Genomic DNA, 21440 nt, shown 5'->3' with positions numbered 1-21440 from the left:
TGGAAAGAAGCTGAGTAAAAGAACTGTTGTATTAATAACAAAATCACCAAGAGCCAGAGCTGTCACGAACAGGGGCTTCTTGGTGAGGCATTAACACAAACAGTTAGAGAGCATAGAAAATAAAGAACTAAAGCAATTACATGAATAAAGCAAAACAAAAGAAAATGTCTAATCTAGGTAATCAACCAACCGGTAGTTTGTTAATCACAATTAATCCCCGGCAACGGCGCCATAAACTTGATGTACGAAAAACTTGTCTCTTAACAAATCTCCCTTCGGCAAGTGTACCGAATTGTCGTCAAGTAAAACTCACAATAGAGTGAGGTCGAATCCCACAGAGATTAACGGATTAAGCAATCAATGGTTAATTGATTATCCTAGTTAGATGAATCATATTGGAGTGATAAGCAACAAGGAAATGTAAATGGCAGAAAATTAAAGAAAGCAATAAAGTGCAGAAAAGTAAAATGGCAAGAAAAGTAAATGTAAGAATTAAAAATAAAATGTACATTGGGATCAAGAGATATTGCAATCCTTCGGATCAAGTTCATTCTCATCTCTTCCTCAATCAATGCACTCATTGATCTCCTTGGCAATCTTAAGTGATCGAATTACAATTCCTTGTATTTCGATCTCTCAAATCTTGATCAATAGCCAATTCCTTGGTCAATTGCTCATGAGAAGAGATGAAGTATGGTCACTGATTATACCACATGCATTTCCCAAATCAAGTGTTGGAAGGATTATAGTCACATATCCATCCACACCTAATTTGGTCCAGCATAAGAAAGCATTTCTAGCATGATCTCTTCATTCCTCTTCCAAGGTTCAGAAGAGATCCAAGTATAAATAGTTTCTTTTTCAAGATAACTACCCAATTGGATGAAGATCGAAAGCTCTCTAGTAAAATCAAGAGGAAAGAAAGAAGAAGAAGAATAAGAACTACACTTAATCCATTGAATCACAATAGAGCTCTCTAACCCAATGAAAAGAGTTAGTTGATCATTGCTCTACCAAAATAGAAAAGAAAGAAAGTGCAGAAAAGTAAAGATGAAGATTGAAACTGAAATTGAAACTTCAAAATTCATAAATGAAAATTACAACTAAAATAAAACTACTCCTAAGGAAGAAAAGAAGAGAAAAGGAAGAAGAGTGGTTAGGGGAGGGGTCCGAAGACCCACTCCCCTTGGAGTGTGCCAATTCACAGAAGTTCGAATTGGTCTTCACTCTCTCCCCCTTCCTTCAATTCTCCAGAATTCCAGAATGCTTTGAATGTAAAAACTAAGGCCTTTATATAGGCTCTCCTAAATTACAAAATGAAAATAAAAGCAAATTACAATAAAATGAAAATTCCTATTCTAGATGCTTCTTGTGGTCTTGATTGGTTGACAATTGTGGGCTTGCTTGCTTGAGCTTTGAAGTGGACTTGAGAGAGAAGAGAGTTAAGTTGAGGCCCAGGTGCTAAAGTTAGTGCTAAAGTTAGCCATACTAACGCTACAAGTGTGGTGTTAGTGCTGAAGTTATTGTGGCTAACGTTGCACTTGCTGCCCAGTTGGTGTTTTTGGGGCTTAAAAGATGCCTCTTGTTTGTGCTCAAATTTCATGCCCACTATAGAGTATTATATATCGTTGGAAAGCTCTGAATGTCAGCTTTCTAGCTCAACTGGAATCACCTCAATTGGACCTCTGTAGCTCAAGTTATGCTCCTTTGAAGTGGACATGGTCGCTGGCATATATGCCAACGTTAATGGAAATGTTGATTGCCAATAACGCTAGCGATCAGGGCTTCATTATTGCCAGTTTCTGAAGCTCAAACTTAGTGTCCACCCCATACTATTATACATTGTTGGAAAGCCCTGGATGTCTACTTTCCAATGCTTTTGGAAGCGCATCATTTGGAGCTCTACAACTCGAGTTACACTTCTTGGAATGTGAAGAGGTCAGTTGGCCTTAATACAGGTTGATACCATGTTCATCATTGCACTTTCGGGGCAGGTTTTCTCCCTCAAATTTAGTGTCAACCATGTAGTGCCATATATGCTTGGAAAGCTCTGGAATCCTACTTTCCAATGCCACTGGAATCACCTCATTTGGAGCTTTGTGGCTCAAGTTATGCGTGTTTGAAGAAGGCATGGTCAGGCTGCCAGGTGGGACTTTTGCCCACGTTAACTAAGTTAACGTGGGAGTTAACGTGGCTCTTTGTGGCTTGTGTTGGCAACGTTAGTGACAATGTTTGGTGTCACTAACGTTGTCAACAACTTCTTCTTCTTCACCTTAACTTCCACGTTAACTAGGTTAACGTGGGAGTTAACGTGGCTTCTTGGGGATAGTGTGTGTTCATCCCAACATTAGTGACAATGTTTGGTGTCACTAACGTTGTCGATCACTTTGTTTCCTCACGTTAGCTTCCACGTTAACTAGGTTAACGTGGAAGTTAATGTGGCTTAATGTGACTTGGTCAACGTTAGTGATAATGTTGAGTGTCACTAACGTTGGCTTCCCCCCTTTCTTCTTAACGTTAGAGGCCACGTTAACTAAGTTAACGTGGCAACTAACGTGGCCACTTATGAGCTTGGTCCAACGTTAGTGATAATGTTAAGTGTCACTAACATTGGCTCCATTTCCTTTCTTCAAAGTTAATGCCACTAAATTTTCTTACTAACGTTGGGGCTTTCCTTCCTTCCACATTAGTGCCCACGTTAGTGTAACTAACATAGCCACTAACGTGGCTTCTTCTCTTCTTCTTTTGGACTGAAATCAATCAAACAAAGTACATCAAAGTCTTGCTCTTAATCATGGGATCATGCATCATCCAATTTATCATATAATTCATGCAAAATTCTCATGAAATCATGTAAAGTGCACAATGTTTGCTTGAATCAAGATGTAAGTGAATATCTACCCAAAACTAGCTTATTTCCTAAGAAAATGCATGAAACTACCTTAAAAACAGTAAAGAAAAGGTCAGTGAAACTGGCCAAAATGCCCTAGCATCACCTGAGCCGATCGAGCCTCCTGTCTTTGATGAGCAGCAGGGACATGAGTATGATCAGATCATGGAGGCGCCACCTCCTTCTCCCGACTGTATTTTGTTTAGTAGCTATCCTTTTATGGTTCCTGTGGCCAGCAGTGGTTCCTCTACTATCACTCCGGCAAAAGAAGAGGACGAGGAAGAAGAAGATCCAGAGGAAGATCCTAACTTCATTGTTATCTCCTCTGACAGCGATGACGATGAGCCAGGCGAGGCGCCAGCAGGCGAGCATCACCATTTGCCCGGTGATTTTCCGTGAGGTACTCTAGACCAGGATTGAGGAGACTTTTTAATACGCCTAGTCTAATTTCAGTACATTAGAGTGTCTCCCTCACTTTGTTAGCATGATTAGAGGGAATAGGCATATATCAGAGTTAGGCTAGCCTGGGTGCCAGCTTAGGGGCTTTTGGTCAGGCCAGGCCCTGGGGCGTCTTATGTACATATATGTATATACTATATGAGTCACTGACATAGGGGTGCTGTACCATAGCTCTATGCTTATATAACTGAACCACTTCTGTGACATGATGTATATTATAGTGTGTTGTTCCATATTCTGTTATCTTTTGTCTTATGTATGTGAATGTTTAATTATCCCTTGATATATGGAAGGTATGCGACTTTAAATTATTCTTGTTAAAAAAAATTTACTTGTAAAATTTGCGGGGTTTTAACAACGTACAGGATTATATTTATTAATTAATAATACAAAAAGGAAAAACAAGTTGGTAACATTCGATTTCTAGTATGATCTAGACATGCTGGAAGTTGGGTCGTTACATTGATCCTTGCAATTATCATATTATGGTTAGTGATAAGGATAGAGATCCTTGAGCACCAAACTATGCCAAGACCATTTTGTCATTTGATTTCCATTGCCATTTACTTTTCTTGTTTCTTATTCAAAACCCCAAAATATACATGTCCATAGCCAATAACAAGAACACTACCCTGCGATTCCTTTGAGAGACGACCCGAGGTTTAAATACTTCGGTTATTAGATTTATTAGGGGTTTGTACTTGTGACAAAAAAATTTTTGTATGAAAGGACTATTGTTGGTTCAGAAACTATATTGCGACGAGATTTCATTTGTGAATTCTATACCATCAAAAGACCACTCATCACACATCCTCATGTGGATTAGGGATGTTACCCTCCATCTCTTGATCTTCTTCCTCTGATTCTTCTTCTTCAATCACTCCTTTCCCTCTTGCTTCTCTTCTCAATCTCAAGAATGTTCTCTCTGGTTCAGAATCAAATGAGGTGGATTTACCTCTTCTCCCTCCTGGCGTACAACCAAATAAACCAAAAACACAAAAGCAGAACACTCTGTTGCTAGAGTGAGGTTGTGGTTGGTAGAGACAAAATCTTAAACGGTTAGTGTGCTTAATAAAAACAAAAGAAAAATTCTTAATCTAGATTATCACCTTACTTAATCATTGTTAATCTAAATCAATCCCTGGCAACGGCGCCAAAAACTTGATGAGGGAAAATACGATTCCACACAAACTAACCGGCAAGTGAACCAGGTCGCATCAGGTAGTAATAACTCACAGGAGTGAGGTCGATCCCACAGAGATTGATGAATTAAGCAAATTTAGTTAGGTGATGAATTTAGTTAAGCTAATAGTTGGTGATTTGAGTTGAAATTGATTGACAGAATGTAAATTGCAAGAATTATAAATTGCTGAAAGTAAATTGGCTGAAACCTAAATTGCTGAATCTTAAAGTGCAAGAAATCTAAAAGAGATGAAACTTAAATTGCAAGAAATGTAAATAACTGAATCTTAGAGTGCAAGAAAGTAAAATTGTAGAATCCAAATTGCGAGGAACTTAAATTGCAGGAATTATAAAGGGAATTGGGTGCAGGGATTCAAACAGCAAGACAAATCAAATGGAAATTGAAATTAGAGAAGTTTAAAGTGAAAAAAATCAAAGAAAGTGGTTCATCAGGGATCGGAGATATTCTAATCCTTCATTAATCAATTGGGTCTCAACTACCTTCTCAATCATATCAGTAGATCTATGGCGGATTGAAATTGATTGGATCCCAATTCCTTGGCAATCCAATCTCTCTAATCACAATCAATCTTGCCAATTCCTTGATCTAATTGTCATGAGAAGAGGTTAAGTGTAAATCTCTCATCCATAAGCCATACTAACTCTCAAGATCTCAATTCCTCCCAAATGGTGTTGTTCAAGAGGATAGAGCTCCAATTCTAATGCAAGTGATTCCTCTTCTGAGGCTTACACAAGCATTCAATTGAATTCAACCCCTTCTGGAGTGAAGAATTCTAAATCAAAAAAGAAGATATCCAATAGATACAAAAATGAATTGAGAAGAAGAAGAATTTCATTGATTCATTGGAATTACAATAGAGCTTCACCCTCTAATGAATTTGGGGTTTAGTTCATCATTGCTCAAGTAAAACCTGAAAACAAAAGGTTGCAGAAAGAAAATGCAGAAGAAAATACAAAAGAAAAAAAATTCAGATCTGCAGCTAACTACAAAGCTACAATTCCCTACTGACTATCTCTCCTTCTAAATCAAATTTCCTTCTATTTATACACTTTCCAAATTGGTCTTCAAGTCCTTAGATTAGGCCTTTGTTGAAGCAAGCAAGAGTGGGTCTCTGTGATGTTGAAGAGGGCAATTGGCAATTCACATTTTTGATCTGCATGGGTGCTCAATTAAACTGGTTCTTGAAGAGTGGTCCACGTGTGCGGGTCGATTGCAATTTTTCAAATCCAATTTTTGGGTAGCTCATCGCGGATGTTGGAGGCAACGTTTGAGGTAGCATTGGACCTCCAACGTTCGTTTGGTCACGCGTACGCGTGGGTAAATACGCGTGAATGGTCAATTTTTCCATTTTATTTGTACGCGTCACTCATGCTTACGCGTGGAATAAGAAATTTTTCAACTTTCACGTGTACGCGTCATCGACACATACGCGTCACCCAAAATTTTTCTGGCTCCAGAATTGAAAACCATCGCAGACATTGGAGGTAACGTTGGACCTCCAACGTTCTCTCCAACGCCAGCACCAGCATTTTGTAGCTTCCCATATTTGAGGCAACATTGGATCACCAACGTTGGCACTCATTTCTTCTTTCCAAAAATGTTGCCTTCAACATTGGTGGATCAACGTTGCCACCAACGTTGTATCTCCCTCTCTTCTTCAATACTCTTTCACTTTGTTTCTTCCTCTTATTTCTTGCTTATTTCTTGCCTTATTTCCACCTACAATCAATCAAACAATTGCCTCAAAGTTTGCTGTAATCTTGAGGTATTTGCACCATTCATAATATCTAGTAAAAGTAGCATAAAACCTTATGAAAAAGTACATAAACAACCATGTTTAATTTACTTGGGAAATGCATGAAGTTTCAATCCAAACACTTACTTATTGTACAAGAAAGTGCATAAAAATTTAATGAAACAAAAGAAAAATGCGTGTGAAACTAACATAAGATGACTTGTCATCACACTGGATTTTTGAAAATTAAATAATAAGTTATTTATTATTTATTATATATATTCAGAATTGTATTTTTAGAGATTTCTTTATTAAAATGGACAAACCCTAATTTAAGAAAAATACCTATACCAGCCAAACCCTAATTTTACCCATACTCTCCTAACCCTAAATCACACAACACCCACACAGTCCTTCACAAACCCTAACCCAGCGCCGTTACCCCTCATCAACATAAACACAATGCCACAAACCCCCACAAAGATGAGAAAAACAGAGGAAGGAGGTGCTGATGGGCGAATATTTTTATACACTTTTTGACATCATTTTCATATAGTTTTTAGCATGTTTTGTTTAAGTTTTATTATGTTTTCATAGGTTTTAGTGTGAAATTCACATTTTTGAATTCTACTATGAGTTTTTGTGTTTTATGGTGATTTCAGGTATTTTCTGGCTGAAATATGAGAGTTTATCAAAGTCTGATTCAGAGGCAAGGAAAACGTAGCAGATGCAGTCAGGATCTAACCTCCGTGCATTCAAGCAAGAATTTTTGGAGCTAAAGATATCCAAATAGAGCGTTCTGAACGGATATGGAATGCTAACATTCAGGGCTTTCCATCAATATGTAATAGTCTATATTTATCTTTAGAGATGAAAGCCCAAAACTGGCGTTCAACGCCAGCCATCTACCCCCTTCTTGGCGTTGGACGCCCAAAAGGGAGCAGCTGGCATCCAACGCCCATAGGGGAGTCCAAAGTGAGCGTTCAATGCCCAAGAGCCCTACTAGCACGTGGAGACACCCTCAGCTCAGCCCAAACACTCACCAAGTGGGCCCCAGAAGTGGATTTTCGCACTACAAGCCTACACCTATCATATTTCTGTAATTTTTAGTCGTTGGATTAGTATATATAGAACAAGGATCACCCTTGTTTAGAACTTTATGCCATATTTTCGAATTGTATTGTTCTTATGTACATTATAAGTCTCTAAACCTCCTAGGTTAAGGTGAGGGGCTCTGCTGAGTTTTATGGATTAATAAAGCACTACTGTTCTATTTCAATTCGTGTTTGATTCTATTCTAAGATGTATCTTCATTCGTCAACCATATGAATGAGTTGAACTATCACAAATTATCTCTATTCTACATGGGTTCAGTGAGCATCTTTCATCGGATATTACTGAACCACTAGTTTGATTATACATCTCTTAGACAGCTAATCCATGACTTCGTTGGGGATTTCTCAAGACATCAGTTCAGCCGAGGTATGGGGAGATTAGAGTCTTTGTGGTAGAGGCTAGAACCATGGCATATCATTCTCTGATCCAGAAGATTTGACCATATCTATGGTATTTTGAGTAGGATCATTAACGGAATGAACTGCATAAGCTTCAGCCTCATTCAGACTAGATGCACACTAAACCTGGTGTTCAGCCTAGAGGAAGATTAGCGGCCTCTCAACCGGCGTTGATCACATACAGCCTGCCATAGAAGAAATCATTCACAGTTAGAGTAGACAGTAAGAAAGGATTAATCCAGAAGAATAAAGCACCCCCGAAGCCTTGACCATCTTCTTATCATTGAATCCACAATTATTGAGTAATGTTATCTTTATTTTACTTTTATGCACTTAAACAACCAAACAACTTTTTCATCCACCTGACTGAGATTTACAAGGTGTCCATAGCTTGATTCAAGCCAACAATCCTCGTGGGATCGACTTTGACTCACCCCAGGTATTACTTGGACGACCCAGTGCACTTGCTAGTTCAGTTGTGCGAAGTTAAATTCCGCGCACTAAGTTTTTGGCGCCGTTACTGGGGATTGTTCAAGTTTGGACAACTAACGGATTATCTTGTTGCTTAGATTAGGTACTTTTTAATTTTGTTTTGAGTCTTTGGTTTCCCTTTTTTTCGAAAAAAAAATTAAAATCTTTGCTTTTTTTCATTAATCTTTATCTTTTGTTTGAATCTTTTGTTCTTGTTCTTGATTAAAGTTTTGATTTTTCTTAGTCTTTTTCTAAAAAAAAAATTTTCAAAAATAGTGTCTTTTGTTTGAGTCTAGTGTCAATCTTTAAGTTTGGGGTCCTTTGTGTGTTGATCTTTTCCCTTGAATTTTTCGAGTTTTGTTCTTGGTGTTCTTCTTGATCTTCAAGTTGTTCTTGTTTCTTTTATTGTAAAGATCTTAAAATTTTTAATTTTGGTGTCCTCTTGTGTTTTTCTTTAAAATTTTCGAGTTCCAAGTGTCTTTGATTTAAAAATTTTAAGTTTGTTGTCTTTTTATTGTTTTTCTCTTTCTTCATTAAAGTCAAAAATCAAAACTTTAAATATATTTTCTTATCTTTCCTTAATTTTCGAAAATCTAGCATATTTGATTTCAAAAATTTTAAATTAGGTGTTTTCTTGTTAGTCAAGTCAAGATTTAAATTTTAAAATCAAATCTTTTCAAAATCTTTTTAAATCTTTTCTTTTAATTTGATTCTTAACCTTCTTTTAAAATTTAAACTTCAAATCTTTTTAAATTAAAAACTATCTTTTTTTATTTTGATTTTAAATCTTTTTAATTTAAAATTTATCTTTCTTAACTTCTTTATCTTATCTTGTTTCCAATTCAAAATTTAAAATTCAGTTTTTCAAATCTTATATTATTTTCAAATCTTTCTTATTTAGTTACTTGTTTTCTCTTTCTTCTTTTTAAAACTTCCTAACTAATTCTTCTCTCTCTTCTTTTTCAAAAACCAACTTCTAATTTTCAAATCTTTTTAATTAATTAAGCTTTTATTTTTGAATTTAATTAATAAATAAAAATAAAAACAAAAAAATAATTTAATTCTATTTTTTTCTTTACTTCTTTCTTCTACCTTTCTTTCACCATGAACCCATTTGGGATTGAACAGTTCATAAGAACTTCGGGGTCCTACATGGCCCCCAGTCCTGACTTCTATGGGAGAAGTATTAGTATACCTCCCATTGGAGAAAGTAACTTTGAGCTCAATCCTCAGCTCATTATTCTGGTGCAGCAAAACTGCCAGTACTCTAGACTTCCACAGGAAGAACCTGCTAATTTTCTGGCAAACTTTTTATAAATTGCTGACACAGTACATACTGATGGAGTAGATCAGGATGTTTACAGACTGCTACTATTTCCCTTTGCTGTAAGAGATCAAGCAAAGAGGTGGTTAGATAACATACCCAAATCTAGCTTGAAAACATGGAAACAGCTAGTAGATATGTTTCTAAATTAATACTTACCTCCAAGGAAGCTAACCCAGCTATGGCTGGACATTCAAGACTTCAAACAAGAGAACAATGAATCTCTTCATGATGCCTGGGGGAGGTATAGAAGGATGCTAAGAAAATGTCCCACTGAAATGTTTTCAGAATGGGTATAGCTAGACATCTTTTACTACGGACTTTCGGACATGGCCAAAATATCTTTAGACTACTCTGCTGGTGGTTCCATACATATGAGAAAGATAATTGAAGAGGCTCACAAGTTTATTGAGATAGTTGTCACTAACCAGCATCTGTACTTAGCCGCTGAGACTTCTATGAAAGGAGAGGTTAAGGCAATATCTACTGAACCTAACCTTCCAGAATAGGATGGGCCATTGACGCAGCAACTACACGCCCTTGCCCAGTAAAAGCTGAAATTGCAAGAGGCTTTGAGACAAACGCAGGCTTCCAACAGGAATATAGAAGCCCAGCTGAGTCAAATAAGGCAGCAGTTATCTAAGCAGATAACAGAAGAGTGTCAGGCTATCCAACTGAGGAATGAAAAATCATTAAACACCTAACCTCAGTGCAACAGGAGATCAAGGGAAGAAAAGCTATCAAAGGAATACCAGACTGCTGTCCAAGACATCTCTGAGGGCGTTGAACGCCCAAAGAGGAATTTCATTGGCGTTCAACGCCAAAAAGGGGGTATCCACTCCTAGCATTGAACGCCCAACTAGGGGCAGCAATGAGGGCGTTTAACGCCCAAACAAAGGTAGTCAGACATATACAAGTGCTGATAACACCCCTCATAAGCAAGTTAGTAACCCCCTTTCCAGTACATTAAGCACTCAGCCGACATCAACTAAGATTGACGAGTACAGGGCCAAGATACCATTTTCTCAAAATCTTTGTAAAGCAGAAAGGGATAAACAGTTTGCCCGATTTGCGGATTACCTCAGAACACTAGAGATCAAGATCCCTTTTGCAGAGGCTCTTGAAAAAATACCTTCTTATGTTAAGTTCACAAAGGACATCTTATGTTATAAGAAGGATTGGAGAGAGGCAGAAATAGTCCTCCTCACTGAAGAGTACAGTGCAGTCATTCAAAGTAGTCTACCAGAGAAACTTAAAGATCCTGGGAACTTTACGATACCATGAACTCTAGGGGATGCTTGCACAAGGACAACCCTGTGTGATCTTGGAGCAAGTATTAACCTAATACCCACTTCATTAATAAAGAAGCTCTGCTTGACTCATGAAGTCAAACCAACCCGCATATGCCTCCAACTTGCTGATGGTTAAGTTAAGCTCCCATCAGGCGTGGTTGAAGATATGATTGTTAGGGTTGGACCCTTTGCTTTTCCTACTGACTTTGTGGTGTTGGATATGGATGGGCACAAGAGTGTATCCCTCATCCTAGAAAGACCCTTCTTAGCTACAGGAAGAATCCTTATTAATGTTTAGAAAGGAGAAGTAACCTTGAGAGTCAAAGAGGATGAAGTTGTGCTAAATGCTGTCAAAGCTATGCAGCATCCAAACACCCCAGAGGAATGCATGAGCATAGATGTCATTGATTCCCTGGTGGAAGAAGTAAACATGGTTGAGAGACTTGAAGAAGAGCTGAATGACATCTTTTATGATGTCCAGTCTAAGTTAAAGGAACCAGAGGAGATAAAAGAGCCTTTGAAACCTCCTAAGGAAGAGGAGAAGCCTCCTAAACCCGAGCTCAAACCATTACCATCATTCCTAAAATATGCATTTTTAGGGGATGACGACTATTATCTTGTGATTATAAGCTCTACCTTAGAGCCATGAAAAGAAGAAGCGCTAATTCAAGTGTTAAGAACACACAAGACAACCCTTGGGTGGACTATAAGTGACCCTAAGGGCATTAGCCCAACCCGATGCATGCACAAAATCCTGCTGGAGGATGATGCCAAACCAATGGTGCAACCACAAAGGCGACTAAATCCAGCCAGGAAGGAAGTGGTGCAAAAAAAAAGTCACCAAATTATGGGAGGCTGGGATTATTTATCCCATTTCTGATAGCCCCTGGGTGAGTCCTGTCCAAATTGTACCCAAAAAGGGAGGCATGATAGTGGTTCATAATAAAAAGAATGAACTGATCCCTACAAGGACAGTTACAGGGTGGCGTATGTGTATTAACCATAGAAGGCTCAATAACGCCACCAGAAAGGATCATTTTCCTTTACCATTCATATATCAAATGCTAGAGAGACTATCAAGGCACGCATTTTATTGTTTCCTGGATGGCTATTCCAGTTACAATCAAATTGCAGTGGATCCACAAGATCAAGAAAAGATAGCATTTACATGCCCATATGGCGTGTTTGCCTATAGCGGATGCCATTTGGCCTGTGCAATGCACCTGCCACCTTTCAGAGATATATGCTCTCCATCTTCTCTAATATGGTGGAGAAGTTCGTTGAAGTATTCATGGATGACTTCTCTGTCTTTGGAGATTCATTTTAATCCTGCCTTGACCATCTGACCTTAGTTCTCAAACGATCCCAAGAGATAAACCTAGTTTTAAACTGGGAGAAATGTCACTTCATGGTAACTGACGGAATTATCTCTGGGCATTGGATTTTAAACAAGGGAATATAAGTTGATCAAGTTAAGGTGGAGGTAATTGAGTGATTACCACCACCCACTAATGTCAAGGGAATCAGAAGTTTCCTTGGATACGCACGATTCTTCAGGAGGTTTATTAAGGATTTTTCTAAAATCGGTAAACCCCTGTGCAACTTACTGACTAACGACACTTTATTTATCTTTGACCAAGAGAGTCTACATGCTTTTGAGACTCTGAAAGCTAAGCTTATCACTGCACCTGTAATCTCTGCACCCAACTGGGATGTACCATTCGAGCTAATGTGTGATACCAGTGACCATGCCATTAGCGCAGTCCTGGGGCAGAGGAATGACAAGGTTCTACACGTCATCTATTATGCCAGTCGTGTCTTAAATGATGTACAGAAGAAATATACCACCACAAAAAAGGAATTACTTGTAGTGGTGTATGCCATTGACAAGTTCAAATCCTATTTAGTAGGATCTAAGGTAATTATCTATATTGACCATGCTGCTCTAAAAAATCTCCTCACCAAGCAGGATTCTAAGCCTAGGCTCATAAGATGGGTGTTACTCCTGTAAGAGTTTAATATAGAAATCAGAGACAGAAAAGGGATAGAAAATCAAGTGGTTGACCACTTATCTTGGATTGAACCAGTAGCAGGGGATTCTCTTCCCTCCACTGAAAGACTTTGGAGGACACTGATGACATGTCATCATGTCATATTTTTCTATACTTTTTCATACAAGAAATAGATAATTAGTGCTTAAATATTGCATTCTTTTGTGCTTAAGTGGTATATTTCTTTGATCTTTTGATTTATAAATTTTGTAGGAAATAAAAAGAAAAAGAAGCAAAAGAGCACAAAATAAACTAAAAAGAATAAAAGAAGAATTTTGGGCACGCTTTGAAGATTGAGCACGCTTTAGAACCCTAGGCCACGCTTTTAAAAGCGTGGCCCATGACCATGAAACCTTGGCACATGCATCAATATCATATGCATGCATGCATGAAATGTTTAATGCAATTGCCATTACGTTAATGCATTAGGCATTATTAATTAAAGTCATGGAAGCATGCATGCATGAAGATTTAATTTCTAATGAAATTGGCAAATGAATAAGTAAAGCTTACATTAACACATTGGTATTACTAGTAAATGAATGCTATGATGGCTTATTCACACTAGCACTATTAATGCAATCATTGGCTTAATTATGCGTTCATTTAATGAATGAATGCCTAGCATTATTAATTAAAGTTAGTGTAAGCTTGCATTAATAAAGCCTATGAATGCATGGATCATTTGATTGAATTAATGCATTACAATATAAAAAGCATGCATTTAATTAGTAAAGAAATAAATTAATGCCAAGGCGTTAATAGCATTATACATGCATGCATGAATTGATAAATAAAAGAGAGCTTCACGGTAAAGCATGCTTGCATTAGGCAAAGCATTATTCAAAGCATGCATTTAAATGCCAATGAATAAAATCAATTGGCCAGCGTTCATTAGGCAAGGAATGCTGCGTTGGCTTTACCAATCGAGCGCGACATCATTGCTAAGACAAGGAAACAAAATTTACAAGGCATCAGCAAGAGCGCTCGGTTAACCTTGTGAGCTTTATCGGGCTCCCACTCAAGAAAATGCAAGGAATATGCTCACAAAAGTGCTTCTCTCAAGGTTCGAACTCAAGGCGTCACACTCAAAGGTAGAGCGCTACACAAGAGAAAAAAAGGGAAGCTCAGTTCACTTTTTCAACTGAGCGCTACTTCCCCCTCCCCCCAACACCCTTCACATTTTGGCACGCCAAGGAGCTTGTCACGCGCACAACTTGGCACACCAAGTGCAAGATGGAGAGCTCAATTCACTTCTTCAACCGAGCGCAACAAAATTGGCATGAACAAGGGGCTGATTCGCACAAAATTGAAGGGCCGAGAGCAAGGGAGTGCTCGGTTGTCTTAATCAACTGAGCCGTTCCCTGGGAGCAGCACCCATGGTCCAAAATTCAATTGAAAATTAAATTGGATTCAATTCTTCACCAATTGAACCAAGGACAACTGGACCCATCTCTCTTCAAATCCAAAGAAAGCAAAGCCCACATCATTACTCAAAGGCACAAGAACAAGTTAGAATAGGAATTTCATTTAAATTGTAATTTGTTTTTAATTTCAATTTCATTTTGATTTCCACTTTGTAAAGCCTATATAAGGCATCATTTTTATTTTTGTAAAGGAGGCTGGCTCCACTAGGGAGCAGTAGGAGTAGAGAGCTCTCTCTTTTAGTTTTTGTCTTTGAATTGAAGAATTGAAAGATCAAATCTAAGTTTTGTCTTCTGGTTTACATTTTCACTCTTCTGCAACTTCCACTTTCTGGTTGTGATTTTGGAATTCTGATTGGAGAATTCTTTTGGATCTCTCCATTGTTGAGTTTCCTTTGATTCCTTTGTTTCTGTTTTCATGAATTTGAAGATCTAATCTCAATTGTTTCTGTTTTACTGCTTTTGCAACTTTTAAATTCTGTTTTAGTCCTTTTGCAATTCCCTTCATCTTACATTTCTATGATTCACTGCAATTTATACTTTCTTGCTCAGTTTTGAATCCCAGCACCCAATTACCTTTATTCTTCCTGTAATTTAAATTTCCAGTTGCTTGATCTATTGCTTTCTTTAATTTCCAGCACCCACTCCCCTTTACATTCTGGTGTACGAAATTGTGATCATCAACAATGGCACCAAAGACTTGGAGCTCTCAAACGTGAATCACACTTAGTCACAATTCCGCACAACTAACCAGCAAGTGCACTGGGTCGTCCAAGTAATACCTTACGTGAGTAAGGGTCGATCCCACGGAGATTGTCGGCTTGAAGCAAGCTATGGTCATCTTGTAAATCTCAGTCAGGCAGATTCAAATGGTTATGGAGGATTGATAATTAAAAGATGAATAAAACATAAAATAAAGATAGAGATACTTATGTAATTCATTGGTGAGAATTTCAGATAAGCGTATGAAGATGCTTTGTTCCTCCTAAACTTCTGCTTTCCTATTGCCTTCATCCAATCATTCATACTCCCTTCCATGGCAAGCTTTATGTTGGGCATCACCGTTGGTAATGGCTACTTCCCGTCCTCTCAGTGAAAATGTTCCAAATGCACTGTCACCGCACGGCTAATCATCTGTCGGTTCTCGATCATGTTGGAATAGGATCCATTGATCCTTTTGCGTCTGTCACACGTCCAACAATCACGAGTTTGAAGCTCGTCACAGTCATCCCTTCCCAGATCCTACTCGGAATACCACAGACAAGGTTTAGACTTTTCGGATCTCAAGAATGACCGCCAATAATTCTAGCCTATACCACGAAGGTTCCGATCTTAGATTAGAAACCCAGGAGATACGCATTCAAGCCATTGCTAGTAGAACATAGGTGGTTGTCAGGCACATGTTTACAGGTGAGAATGATGATGAGTGTCACGGATCATCACATTCATCAAGTTGAAGAACAAATGAATATCTTAGAGAAGAAGTAGGCGTGAATTGAATAGAAAAACAGTAGTACTTTGCATTAATTCATGAAGAACAGCAGAGCTCCACACCTTAATCTATGGTGTGTAGAAACTCCACCATTGAAAATATATAAGAACAAGGTTCAGGTATGGCCGTGAGGCCAGCCTCCTAAAACGTGATCAAGTGTATCAAAGTATCAAAATACAATAGCAAAAGGTCCTATTTATAGAGAACTAGTAACCTAGGGTTTACAGAAATAGGTAATTAATGCAGAAATCTTCTTCCGGGCCCACTTGGTGTGTGCTTGGGCTGAGCATTGAAGCTTCCCTGTGTAGAGACTTTTCTTGGAGTTAAACGCCAGCTTTTGTGCCAGTTTGGGCATTTAACTCCAGCTTTTATGCCAGTTCTAGCGTTTTCACGCCAGAATTTCTATGCTGACTTGGAACGCCGGTTTGGGCCATCAAATCTTGGGCAAAGTATGGACTATTATATATTGGAAAGCCCATGATGTCTAATTTCCAACGTAATTAAGAGCGCGCCAATTGGGCTTCTGTAGCTCCAGAAAATCCACTTCGAGTGCAGGGAGGTCAGAATCCAACAGTATCTGCAGTCCTTTTTCAGCCTCTAAATCAGATTTTTGCTCAGGTCCCTCAATTTCAGCCGGAAAATACCTGAAATCACTGAAAAACACACAAACTCATAGTAAAGTCCAGAAAAGTAAATTTTAAATAAAAACTAATAAAAATATAATAAAAACGAACTAAAATATACTAAAAACATACTAAAAACAATGCCAAAAAGCGTATAAATTATCCGCTCATCACAACACCAAACTTAAATTGTTGCTTGTCCCCAAGCAACTAAAAATCAAATAGGATAAAAAAAAGAAAATATACAATGAATTCCAAAAACATCTATGAAGATCAGTATTAATTAGATGAGCGGGGCTTTTAGCTTTTTGCTTCTGAACAGTTTTGGCATATCACTTTATCCTTTGAAATTCAGAATGATTGGCTTCTATAGGAATTCAGAATCCAGATATTGTTATTAATTCTCCTAGTTAAGTATGTTGATTCTTGAACACAGCTACTTTATGAGTCTTGACCGTGACCCTAAGCATTTTGTTTTCCAGTATTACCACTGGATACATAAATGCCACAGACACATAACTGGGTGAACCTTTTCAGATTGTGACTCAGCTTTGCTAGAGTCCCCAATTAGAAGTGTCCAGAACTCTTAAGCACACTCTTTTTGCTTTGGACCACGACTTTAACCGCTCAGTGTCATGTTTTCACTTGACACCTTCACGCCACAAGCACATGGTTAGGGACAGCTTGGTTTAGCCGCTTAGGCCAGGATTTTATTCCTGTGGGCCCTCCTATCCACTGATACTCAAAGCCTTGGATCCTTTTTTTTTATTTTATCCTTTCCTTTTGGTTTAAAGGGCTATTGGCTTTTTCTGCTTGCTTTTTCTTTTTCTTTTCTCTCTCTTTTTTTTCTTTTTTTTTTTTTTGCATTTTTTCGCATATATTTTTTTTCTGCAAGATTTTTACTGCTTTTTCTTGCTTCAAAAATCAATTTTATGATTTTTCAGATTATCAAATAACATTTCTCCTTTTCCCGTCATTCTTTCAAGAGCCAACAATTTTAACATTCATAAACAACAAATTCAAAAATATGCATTGTTCAAGCATTCATTCAGAAAAACAATAGTATTGCCACCACATCAAAATAATTAAACTGTTTTAAAATTTAAAACTCATGTACTTCTTTTTCCTTTTCAATTAAAAACATTTTCCATTTAAGAAAAGTGATGGATTTATTTTCATAGCTTTAAGGCATAAACACTTAGACACTTGTTATCATGTAATAAAGACATAAACATAAATAATCATAAAGCATAAAAATTCAAAAAACAGAAAATAAAGTACAAGAAAATTAAAGAACGGGTCCACCTTAGTGATGGCAGCTTGTTCTTCCTCTTGAAGATCTTATGGAGTGCTTGAGCTCCTCAATGTCTCTTCCTTGCCTTTGTTGCTCCTCTCTCATGGTTCTTTGGTCTTCTCTAATTTCATGGAGGAGGATGGAATGCTCTTGGTGCTCCACCCTTAGTTGTCCCATATTGGAACTTAATTCTCCTAGGGAGGTGTTGATTTGCTCCCAATAGTTTTGTGGAGGAAAATGCATCCCTTGAGGCATCTCAGGGATTTCATGATGAGGAATTTCCTCATGCTCTTGCCCATGAGTGGGGTCTCTTGTTTGCTCCATTCTTTTCTTAGTGATGGGCTTGTCCTCATCAATGAGGATGTCTTCCTCTATGTCAATTCCAGCCGAATTGCAAAGGTGACAAATGAGATGAGGGAAGGCTAACCTTGCCAAAGTAGAGGACTTGTCCGCCACCTTGTAGAGTTCTTGGGATATAACCTCATGAACTTCTACTTCTTCTCTAATCATGATGCTATGAATCATGATAGCCCGGTCTATAGTAACTTCAGACCGGTTGCTAGTGGGAATGATTGAGCGTTGGATGAACTCCAACCATCCCCTAGCCATGGGCTTGAGGTCATGCCTTCTTAGCTGAATCGGCTTTCCTCTTGAATCTCTCTTCCATTGAGCGCCCTCTTCATAAATGTCTATGAGGACTTGGTCCAACATTTGATCAAAGTTGACCCTTCTAGTGTAGGGGTGTGCATCTCCTTGCATCATGGGCAAGTTGAATGCCAACCTTACATTTTCTGGACTGAAATCTAAGTATTTCCCTCGGACCATTGTAAGCCAATTCTTGGGGTCCGGGTTCACACTTTGATCATGGTTCTTGGTGATCCATGCATTGGCATAGAACTCTTGAACCATTAAGATTCCGACTTGTTGAATGGGGTTGGTGAGAACTTCCCAACCTCTTCTTCGAATCTCATGTCGGATCTCTGGATATTCACCCTTTTTGAGCTTGTAAGGGACCTTCGGGATCACTTTCTTCTTGGCCACAACTTCATAGAAGTGGTCTTGATGCACCTTTGAGATGAATCTCTCCATCTCCCATGATTCGGAGGTGGAAGCTTTTGCCTTCCCTTTCCTCTTTCTAGAGGTTTCTCCGGCCTTTGATGCCATAAGTGGTTATGGAAAAACAAAAAGCTTTACTTTTACCATACCAAACTTAGAAGATTTGCTCGTCCTCGAGCAAAAGAAGAAAGAAGAGAGTAGAAGAAGAAGAAATGGAGGAGATGGAGGTGGGTTGATGTTTCGGCCAAGGGGGAGAAGTAGTGTGTTTTGTGTGTGAAAATAAAGGAGTGAAGATGGGTTTATATAGGGGTGGAGAGAGGGTTAGGGTTCGGCCATATAGGGTGGGTTTGGGAGGGAAAGTGGTTTGAATTTGAATGGTGAGGTAGGTGGGGTTTTATGATGGATGGATGTGGATTGGTGAAGGGTTTATGGAGAAGAGGGTAGGATTTGATAGGTGAGGGGTTTTTGGGGAAGAGGTATTGAGGTGATTGGCGAATGGGTGAAGAGGAGAGGGAGAGGTGGGGTAGGTGGGGATCATGTGGGGTCCACAGATCCTGAGGTGTCAAGGATTTTTCATCCCTGCACCAAGTGGCGTGCACAACGCCCTTTTCTTCCAATCCTAGCGTTAAACGCTAAGTTGCTGCCTATTTCTGGCGTTTAACACCAGCTTGCCCTTTTCTGGCTTTAAACGCCAGTCTGGTGCCCATTTCTGGCGTTAAACACCCAGAATGGTGCCAGACTGGGCGTTTAACGCCCATTCTGCTACCCTTACTGGCGTTTAAACGCCAGTAAGCTTCTCCTCCAGGGTGTTCTATTTTTCATTCTATTTTTCAGTTTATTTTTGCTTTTTCAATTGTTTTTGTGACTTCACATGATCATCAACCTACACAAAACATAAAATAACAAAAGAAAATAGAAATTTAACATAGATAATTAAAGATTGGGTTGCCTACCAACAAGCGCTTCTTTAATGTCAATAGCTTGACAGTGGGCTCTCATGGAGCCTCACAGATGTTCAGAGCATGGCCTCCTAACACCAAACTTAGAGTTTGAATGTGGGGATTTTGTTTGACTCTGCATTGAGAGAAGCTTTTCATGCTTCTTCTCCATGATTACAGAGGGAGATCCTTGAGCTTTAAACACAAGGGAGTCCTCATTCACTTGAAGGACCAATTCTCCTCTGTCAACATCAATTACAGCTTTTGCTGTGGCTAGGAAGGGTCTGCCAAGGATGATGGATTCATCCATACACTTTCCAGTCTCTAAGATTATGAAATCAGCAGGGATGTAATGGTCTTCAACCTTTACCAAGACATCCTCTACAAGTCCATAAGCTTGTTTCCTTGAGTTGTCTGCCATCTCTAATGAGATTCTTGCAGCTTGTACCTCAAAAATTCCCAGTTTCTCCATTACAGAGAGAGGCATGAGGTTTATGCTTGACCCTAAGTCACACAGAGCCTTTTCAAAGGTCATGGTGCCTATGGTGCAAGGTATTGAGAACTTTCCAGGATCTTGTCTCTTTTGAGGTAATCTCTGCCTAGTCAAGTCATCCAGTTCTTTGGTGAGCAAGGGGGGTTCATCCTCCCAAGTCTCATTATCAAATAACTTGGCATTTAGTTTCATGATTGCTCCAAGGTACTTAGCAACTTGCTCTTCAGTAACATCTTCATCCTCTTCAGAGCAAGAATACTTATCAGAGCTCATGAATGGCAGAAGTAAATTCAATGGAATCTGTATGGTTTCAGTGTGAGCCTCAGATTCCCATGGTTGCTCATAAGGGAACTCCTTGGAGGCCAGTAGACGTCCAGTGAGATCTTCCTTAGTGGAGATCAATGCCTCTTCCTCCTCTCCAGATTCAGCCGTGTGGGTCATGGTGATGGCCTTGCACTCTCCTTTTGGATTCTCTTATGTATTGCTTGGAAGAGTACTAGGAGGGAGTTCAGTAACTTTCTTACTTAGCTGACCCACTTGTGCCTCCAAATTTCTAATGGAGGACCTTGTTTCAGTCATGAAACTTTGAGTGGTTTTAATTAGATCAGAGACTACAGTTGCTAATTCAGAGTGGCTCTGCTTATAATTCTCTGTCTGTTGCTGAGAAGATGATGGAAAAGGTTTGCTATTGCTAAACCTGTTTCTTCCACCATTATTGTTATTGAAGCCTTGTTGAGGCCTCTGTTGGTCCTTCCATGAGAGATTTGGATAATTTTTCCATGAAGGATTATAGGTGTTTCCATAGGGTTCTCCCATGTAATTCACCTCTTCTATTGCTGGGTTCTCAGGATCATAAGCTTCTTCTTCAGATGAAGCTTCCTTAGTACTGCCTGGTGCAGCTTGCATTCCAGACAGACTTTGAGAAATCATATTGACTTGCTGAGTCAATATTTTATTCTGAGCCAGTATGGCATTCATGGTATCAATCTCAAGAACTCCTTTCTTCTGATTTGTCCCATTATTCACAGGGTTCCTTTCAGAAGTGTACATGAATTGGTTATTTGCAACCATCTCAATGAGTTCCTGAGCTTCTGCAGGCATCTTCTTCAGATGAAGAGATCCTCCAGCAGAGCTGTCCAATGACATCTTGGACAGTTTAGACAGACCATCATAGAAGATA

The sequence above is a fragment of the Arachis ipaensis genome, chromosome B3 (genome assembly GCF_059453495.1).
Source record: "Arachis ipaensis isolate K30076 ecotype BB chromosome B3, ASM5945349v1, whole genome shotgun sequence".
Taxonomy (NCBI): Eukaryota; Viridiplantae; Streptophyta; class Magnoliopsida; order Fabales; family Fabaceae; genus Arachis; species Arachis ipaensis.
Note: the sequence above shows the minus strand (reverse complement) of the source record.